The sequence below is a fragment of the Lithobates pipiens genome, unplaced genomic scaffold, assembly GCF_037356315.1.
Source record: "Lithobates pipiens isolate NorthernLeopardFrog02 unplaced genomic scaffold, aLitPip1_a1.2 Scaffold_16, whole genome shotgun sequence".
Classification (NCBI taxonomy): Eukaryota; Metazoa; Chordata; class Amphibia; order Anura; family Ranidae; genus Lithobates; species Lithobates pipiens.
The window spans coordinates 116,405,224-116,412,869 of NW_027507748.1; positions in this window are offsets into that span (position 1 = coordinate 116,405,224).

Here is a 7,646-nt window from a genome sequence, read left to right on the forward strand (position 1 = left end):
AAGGAGAACAATTACTAATTTACACAATTTTATAACAGAAACTATGAAAAACGTAATTTTTTTCAAACTTCTTTTCTTTAGCAAAAAATAAAAACCCAAAAAGAAAGCTCTATCTGTCTCAAAAAAATTATAAAAATGTAGTTTGGGTACAGTGTTGCATGATTCTGCAATTGTCATTCAAAGTGTGACAGCACTGAAAGCTGAAAATTGGCCTGGGCAGGAAGGGGGTGAAAGTGGCCAGTAGGCAAGTGGTTAAAGCTCTACCGTTTGATGTTAGTTGTTACATTGTTGATTCCAGTCTAGTGGTACAGAACCCTATTCTAAGTTACCCTATCATAGTGATTATACTGTCTAGCAGACTGTTTGAACCTACCTTCTGTGTGTTCATTTATATTCTCAAACCATCATTTATTCTAACCCGTAACAATACACTGAGTTAATTTACCACTAAATGTCTTGTATCTATTTCCTGGTACTAATTCACAACCAAGTTAAAGGGTATCTATACTGTGTTCCTAAAAGTGCTTGCAGTAACTTTCATTCAACCAGGTGTGTCAGAGGGGCTGAGGTTATTCTTGGAGTCGAAGCACAAAACAGAGAACTCAGATTACCAAGTGGCTCCTGCCGGGGTATCGCTACAGATAGATTTGTGCAATATGTCACAATCTTGATTTATATTTCCAAACAATTCTATCAGAAGAACCTTGCTGTCCAAGTGTTATACAGGTGCCACATCCCAGTAACTGTAGACAAAAATTAAGTGGATTGGGGGGGACTTTGGAGGCACCAGAAAACACTTTGAATTATAGTAAGTGTATAAAATTATTTTATTGGTTTAAATATATTAAAATTCATGTAAAGATAGAACATAATTACATACAAGAGAATTTCATATTTGCAGCAATTTTTTTTACCATATATGTCCTTCTCCGGTTCGACATATCGTCACAACAGTATTCCAGGTAGAAAATAGTGGCCTGTATAAAGAGAGCCCCCAATAAAATGGAGGGAGCCTATTAGAAATCAGCCTAAATATAGGTCACTATTTTGTACTTGGGACAGTGTTGCTGGCAACAACACACCTATACCCCCTTATGAGTGCACCTTGTCCGCAAGTGTGGAAAATCTGAGTTATATGATCCCCTCCTCTTTACTGCGTTAAAAATTCGGGGCCTCTCATACTGTTCTAGATCAGATCCCTTTGGGATCAGCAAGTAAGTACTCTTGATATAGTTACCTGCTAAGTTCATCCATTTAAATAACTTGAGTCATCTATTATTTACATCTCATTGTTACTCTCTATTAACCATGTGCCCCGCGTCTTTATATTAGAATGCGGGTCCTCAGGTTGGTGTTATGAGAGATACTGATTCTAATAATTTTTTACACAGTAGGAAACTTTCCCTTGAATTGCCTCCTGATCGCTGGAATTTTGTTGAGGTGGTATTAGTATCCGCTTATGATCTTTCTACACATACATTGTAAGATATATCCATATATTTGGTTATTGGATTTCCATATTTCCATATATATATTGGTAGAGCAAGTCACTAATTGACCTTTTCTTGCAGTGTCCTTTCATTGTACTCCTAAACAAAGAACTCCCTGAAGAAGACTTATTTTAGTCCAAACGTGTACACAAACTGTTATGACGATATGTCGAACCAGAGGACATATATGTCACAATTTTTTTGCTGTAGATATGAAATTCTCTTGTATGGAATTATGTTCTATCTTTACATGAATTTTAATATGTTTTTACCAATAAAATTCTTTTATACATTTACTATAATTTAAAGCGTTTTCTGGTGTCTCCACAGTCCCCCCCAATCCACTTTGTTTTTGTCTTGATTTATATTTCTTCGACTTTCTTTTTAGCTTTTCCATTGCAGCTATGCAATGTTGATGAATTACAGCAAGATATGTAATTAATTAATAATGACAAATATTCACAATACAATAAATACTTGTTAACTCCTCATCAGGCAGTATTTAACATGTGCTGCAAATAGCTTCCCTGCATCATTAGTCCTCATTAGTAGGAGATGAGAGTATGACATGCATTATGGGTAGAGCAATGGTTGATTTACATGATCAATATTCTCTTTCAAGCATCAGCAGATTTTTACGTAGCAGTACATTGATCAATCCGGGGATCTCGTGTTCTGAGGCCTTTGGGGTTTTCTTGTTTTGTTCTCGTAAAATTCTTTCTCAGCATAGAATGAACAATAGCAGATAAAAGGTTCCTTAGCACAAGTGTCCTACCTATTTTAATGTTTAATCACAAACGAAGATACTAACCCAGCTTTTTAAATTTACAGTGCCTTGATTTGAAGTATTATACACCTTGAAATTTCCCACATTTTGTCATATTACAACCAAAAATGTAAATGTATTTTATTGAGAATTTTTGTGATAGACCAACACAAAGTGGCACATAATTGTGAAGTGGAAGGAAAATGATAAATGGTTTTCAAAATGTTTTACAAATAAATATGTGAAAAGTATGGCATGCCTTTGTATTCACCCCCCCCCCCCCCCCAAGGTAATACTTCGTAGAACCACCTTTCGCTGCAAATCTTTTTGGGTATCTCTACCAGCTTTGCACTTCTAGAGAGAGTGACATTTTTGCCCATTCTTCTTTGCAAAATAGCTCAAGTTCTGTCAGATTGGATGGAGAGCGTCTGTGAACAGCAATTTTCAAGTCTTGCCACAGATTCTCAATTGGATTCAGGTCTGGACTTTGACTGGGCGATTCTAACACATGAATATGCTTTCACCTAAACCATTCCATTGCAGCTCTGGCAGTATGTTTATGGTCGTTGTCCTGCTGGAAGGTAAATCTCCGCCCCAGTCTAAAGTCTTTTGTAGACTCTAACAGGTTTTCTTCTATGATTGCCTTGTATTTGGCTCAATTCATCTTCCCATCAACTCGGACCAGCTTCCTTGTCCCAGCTGAAGAAGAGCATCCCCACAACATGACGCTGCCACCACCATGTTTCACAGTGGAGTGGTGTGTTCAGGGTGATGTGCATTGTTAGTTTTCCATCACACATACCATTTTGCTTTTATGCCAAAAAGTTACATTTTGGTCTCATCTCTTCCACATGTTTGCTTTGTCTCCCACATAGCTTCTCGCAAACTGCAAACGGGACTTCTTATGGCTTTCTTCTTGCCGCTCTTCCATAAAGGCCAGATTTGTGGAGTGCAGGACTAATACTTGTCCAGTGAACAGATTCTCCCACCTGAGCTGTGGATCTCAGCATGCTCTCCTTGCCCGGCCTGTCAGTTTAGGAGGACGGCCATGTCTTGGTAGGTTTGCAGTTGTGTCGTACTCTTTCCATTTTCAGATGATGGATTGAACAGAGTTCCATGAGATGTTCAAAGCTTGGAATACTTTTTTTTTTATAACCTAACCCTGCTTTAAACTTCTCCACAACTTTATACTTGACCTAACTGGTGTGTTCCTTGGTCTTTAAAATATGGTTTGTTCAATAAGGTTCTCTGACAAACCTCTAAGGGCTTCACAGAACAGCTGTATTTATACTGGGATTAAATGAAACACAGGTTGACTCTTTTTACTAATTAGGTGACTTCTAAAGGCAATTGGTTCCACTAGATTTTAGTTAGGGGTATCAGAGTAAAGGGGGGCTGAATAAAAGTGCATGCCACACTTTTCACATATTTGTAAAAAAAAATTGAAAGCCATTTATTTTCATTCACAATTATGTGCCACTTTGTGTTGGTCTATCATATAAAATCCCAATAAAATACATTTACGTTTTTGGTTGTAACATAACAAAATGTTAAAAATTTCAAGGAGCATGAATACTGTATATTTTTGTTCCTTTTCTTCCACTGACAGGTTTATACAGGCACCTCACAATTCCCTGGTTCTTCCTCAGGTGACCCCATGTTCTGCTCATCAACACACAGCAAAAAAAGCACAACTATACAATACAGACCAATTACAATGCACATCTTGTAGTAAACCATAGCAACCAAATGTCATGTTTAAACTGATCTGAAATCTGATTGACTGTTATTGGTTCAGCACTTTGCATAGATTAGTTCAGACTTTTTTAACCTTTTTACCCCAGAGGAACCCTTAAAATAAAATTCAGGTCTCAGAGAACCCCTGTTACCACCAATTAATTGCCCAAGTTGCGCTAGCTCCAGAACTATATTGGCATCATTAAATGGAAAGGTCACAGCTTATTAAGAAACCCTTAGCAAACTCCGGAGAAACCCTGGTTGATCATGCATTGCAATGATCTAATTTCTTTTTTTGTGCAATCTATACACAATGGTGTCAACAATCTTGTTAAATTGTGTTCGTGTAGCCATTATGCAGACATAAATTGTATAGAACCAGATTGTTTTATTATACCCAATATATAATTTTTGGTACTTCAGAAATGCCAGTTTATCTTATATGTCATATTGGTGCTATACCAATTTAAAGATCCCTACTTTCTTTTTAGTTCACTGTTACAGGTGTAGCACCCTCTAGTGTGCTACTAGTGTTAATGCAGGTAAAATGTAGTTTGGCTCTGGGCTAAGCCCGAGCCATGGGATCTGGTTTAGCATTCATTAGAGTTCAGGGCTGGATGACTCATCCAGGCAGCTCTCTGGTGTCCCCCCCTGGTTCTAGAATATTGAAGAATGTTCTAGAAGTTAGTGGGCGGAAGCTAGGAGGGGCTGCTCTGCATGGTTTTTGAGGCCCCTAGCCAGTCCCCAGGAGTTGGGCCTGGCAGGGAACTAAGTGAGCCTTTAAATATCAGATGGGTCATGCTGGCGGGGAATTGGGTAGAAGATGGAGATGCAGTGCTGTGTGAGACTGTCAGTGGCCCTTGAGGGACCTCTGGCAGGGAGGGGCCCTACCTCAGGCAGAGGTCCAGGTGGCCGGCCTGGAAGGATCCTACCACAGAAGAAGTTGTAGAAGGCTCTACTGAGTGGCAGTGGGAGCAAGGAGAGGGCAGAGTGAGTAGATCAGCATGGTGCAAGGACAGACAAGGGGAGAGACTGCCACATGCCGCAGGTCTCTCTTGGCGGTGTGCTAAGACTTCATCAAACCTTGCTCTGGGAAACAAGGTCCATAAAAACATGGATGAGCAAGTTTGGGGTGAAGGAACTTGACTGGCCTGCACAGAGTCCTGACCTCAACTCAATAGAACACCTTTGGGATGAATTAGTATAGAGATTGCAAGCCAGGCCTTCTCACCTCACAAATGCGCTTCTGGAAGAATCGTCAAACATTCCCATAGACACACTCCTAAAGTTAGTGGACAGCCTTTCCAGAAGAGTTGAAGCTGTTATAGCTGCAAAGGGTGGGCCAACTCGATATTGAACCCTACAGACTAAGACTGGGATACCATTAACCACTTCAGCTACGGAAGAATTTACCCCCTTCCAAACCACAATTTTTTTTTCGATACGGCAAACTGACAATTGTTGTACCCAAACAAAATTGATGTCCTTTTTCCTGACAAATAGAGCTTTTTTTTAGTGGTATTCGATTTTTGCTATAATAACTATCACAAATTAAAAAAAAAATATATTCTTCATCAGTTTAGGCCAATAAGTATTCTTCTACATATTTTTGGTAAAAAAACGTAATAAGCGTATATTTATTGGTTTGCGCAAAAGTTATAGCATCTAGAAAATAGAGGATAGATTTATGGCATTTTTATTATTATTATTTTTTTTAACTAGTGATGGTGGCGATCAGCATTTTTTTTATCAGGACTGCGACATTGCACTGGACAGATCGGACACTTTTTTTGGGACCATTGACATTTATACAGCGATCAGTGCTAAAACTAGCCACTGATTACTGTATAAATGTCACTGGCAGGGAAGGGGTTAACACTAGGGGGCGATCAAAGGGTTAAGTGTGTCCCCTAGGTGTGTTTCTAACTGTGAGGGGATGTGACTGACTAGAGGAGAAGCAAAATCGTCATTCCTACTTAGTAGGAACAGACAATCTGTTTCTCCTTCCCTCTCAGAACAGGGATTTGTGCGTTTACACACACAAATCCTCATCCTGGCTCTCATACCCATGATCGTGGGTGGCCAGCAACGATTGCACCCGCTAGCCACATGAATCGGGTCCCCTGCCATGCAGCGGGCATGCGTACCTGCTATGGCTCTTAAAGGAGCTGCTATACAGATATGGTGATTCGTGCAGGAGAGTCATCCTACCACTGTATATGTACAGGAGCCAATGGGGAAGTGGTTAAAGTTCATGTGAGTTTAAAGGCAGTGTCCCAATATTTTTGGAAACATAAAACCGCCGTCTAATTGGACCTAGACAGGGTGGAATTTTGTCAATCAGGGCTGTAGTGGTGAAAGACTGCAAGATTCCAGCCCTGCCTAGGTCCAATCAGATGCAGTGACATCACTTCCTGTTCCACGGTCCATGCTGGTCAGTGTGGAGCTTCTTGGTTCCTTTGCTCCTGGAGAAACACTGTGATCCATTCCAGCCAGCTGCTCAATCCTTTCCAGCTATCAGGAACAGCGGTGGGACCTACAGATTCATGTGGAATGCCAGGACTGCACTTTGACGAGCGCGCATCTTATATCACCTTGTAAGTGTTTTTAATCTTTCTCTGACGAAAGGGGACACTGATGTAAGGATGGGCTCTGCTGGGGACACCAGATGCAAGGGGGGGCTCTGTTGGGGGCATCTGATGTAAGGAGGGACTCCGCTGGGTTCACCTGATGTAAGGAGGGACTCCGCTGGGTTCACCTGATGTAAGGAGGGACTCCGCTGGGGGTTCCTGATGTAAGGAGGGACTCCGCTGGGGGTTCCTGATGTAAGGAGGGACTCCGCTGGGGGTTCCTGATGTAAGGAGGGACTCCGCTGGGGGTTCCTGATGTAAGGCAGGACTCCGCTGGGGCGCCTGTAGTAAGGAGGGACTGCGCTAGGGGCGCATGATGTAAGGAGGGACTGCGCTGGGGGCACATGATGTAAGGAGGAACTCTGCTGGGGGCATCTGGTGAAGGGAGGGACTGTACTGGGGGCCCCTGATGTAAGGGGGGACTCCGCTGGAGTGCCTGTAGTAAGGAGGTACTGCGCTGGGGGGCGCATGATGTAAGTAGGGACTCTGCTGGGGGCATCTGGTGAAGGGAGGGACTCCGCTGGGGTCCCCTGGCATAAGGAGGGACTCCGCTGGGGTCACCTGGCGTAAGGAGGGACTCCGCTGGGGTCACCTGGTGTAAGGAGGGACTCTGCTGGAAATGCTGGTGTAAGGAGGGACTCTGTGGGGAGTGCCTGGTGTAAGGAGGGACTCCTGATGGCATCTGGTGACAGGCGACATGGCAAGTGACATGCTCAGGGCTCCCACTGATTCTGCATTATGGTGGGTTGAATTATTTCATTTTATATTACAATGTAATAATAGAAATAATGGCTTCAATCATCCCAACACCATAACAACCATGGTGCCGTGATGATTGAAGCTCTAACACCAGGTGTTTGGAATATCTTTATCTGCTGTTAAACTTTATGGAATGCACATATTGCTATTGTGGTGTAGGATCTGGGCCTGTTGCTCATAACAGTTGGGCTGAGGCCCAGCAGCAGAGAAAAAACAATATTTTCTACAGCAGAGTTACTTTGAGGAGGGAGAGAATACAAGTCA